Genomic DNA, 1,579 nt, shown 5'->3' on the forward strand with positions numbered 1-1,579 from the left:
TGGGGTTTTTCGCCACACATCAAGAGATAGAAATTTAAACCTAAATGACCTTGCATTTAAATGGGTATGAAGATTTAAGTCTTGTTACAGGCCAATAATGAAGAATCAAAGAGACCCAAGTCCAAATCCTTAGGGATGAAATCCTCTTCTTCTTCAAGTTTCAGAAGCCTCTCAAAATCAAAGCAAAAATAAAAAGTACTAAAATTATATTAATTGTTTCACACGAAAAATCCAATTCTAAAAATATGATTACTAAGGTAAAACTCTCAACGAGTATTTATAGTTTCCGAAGATCTGCGCTCAGCAGATCATTCGGTGACATTAGTCAAAATTGCCGATCAACTAGGTGATTCACCCTTCGATGTCGTTCATCATCATTTTGCACCATCCTTCAGCATCATCGTGCTCTGGGTCATTGGGCGACATAGTACTGCCTCGCGGAACATCTCGGTGATGCGTCGACTACTCGTTTTTTTCGTCGACTTGATCCTTTCCTTCGGGGCTCAGCACTAGAACAAAAGGCGAAGTGATACCCTTCGGCGACTCGCCAAGTGGACTAGGTGATCCTCAGGCCTTCATTTTCTTCGTTCTTTCAGCCTTTTTGTTCCTTTTTGCGAAGTAGTGTCCATGCTTTCCTTCAAACATCAAATACCTAAAACTTAAGGGTTTTCATCAGTTATTGAGATAAAATAAGCATTTGAGGACACAATTCCTATTAAATATTGAGACAAAATATGCATTTGAGGACACTAATTCTATCAAAATATATCCCTAAATGAGTCCAATTTGTGGACTCATCAACACCCCCAACGTAAAATTTTGCTTGACCTCAAGCAAACTCAAGTTCAGTTGTTCAAAAAGGCTGTCTCGAACAGTGCTACAGAAGACTCAATCATGAATGCACACAACAAGACTAAATTTACTTATGCAAAGATGAAATGTACACTCAAAGATTCAAGTCCATTACCAAAGATTCTCAAGCTCGCAATACTTGTTTCAAATGCAAGTTCAAGCTCAACTATAGTGTTCAAATGCCCTCACAGAAAGGATGATTCCATATTCACACAATGGTTCACATTTTAAAGCTTCAAAATCAGATGCAACTCTCACTCTCACAAGGAAGAACACAATACATGCTTTCACCCATAGGTTTGCCCGTATTTTCCAATCAACATTTGTTTCAGCTCACTCAAGATCAAAAAGGTTTTTTCAAGGCTTGCAATGGGGCTGACTGCAAATGTATGGTCATTTAGGCTCAGTGACTTTAATCCTCATGAAATGTGATGCTCACAACACTTCATTTCCTTTTCCTTCATCATTCTATTTAGTGCTCATAAGTAATCCTATTATTCACTTTTCATGGATTGTTTGGGATTCTTTTGTACTTTTATTCCACAATTTTCTTTTTCTTTCTTTTCTCTCTTTTTTTACTTTTTTTATATATGGAGGGGTTCCATTTTCCTTAAAACCATGGGCAAGAGGAGACTTTCCTTGCACTTCTTGGCTTCCCCTTTTCTTTTTACCACACCCCCAACTTAGGCTTTTGGCATAAGTTGGCTATTCAACTAACCACAATTTC

Source organism: Solanum tuberosum, unplaced genomic scaffold (genome assembly GCF_000226075.1).
Source record: "Solanum tuberosum cultivar DM 1-3 516 R44 unplaced genomic scaffold, SolTub_3.0 scf00003, whole genome shotgun sequence".
Classification (NCBI taxonomy): Eukaryota; Viridiplantae; Streptophyta; class Magnoliopsida; order Solanales; family Solanaceae; genus Solanum; species Solanum tuberosum.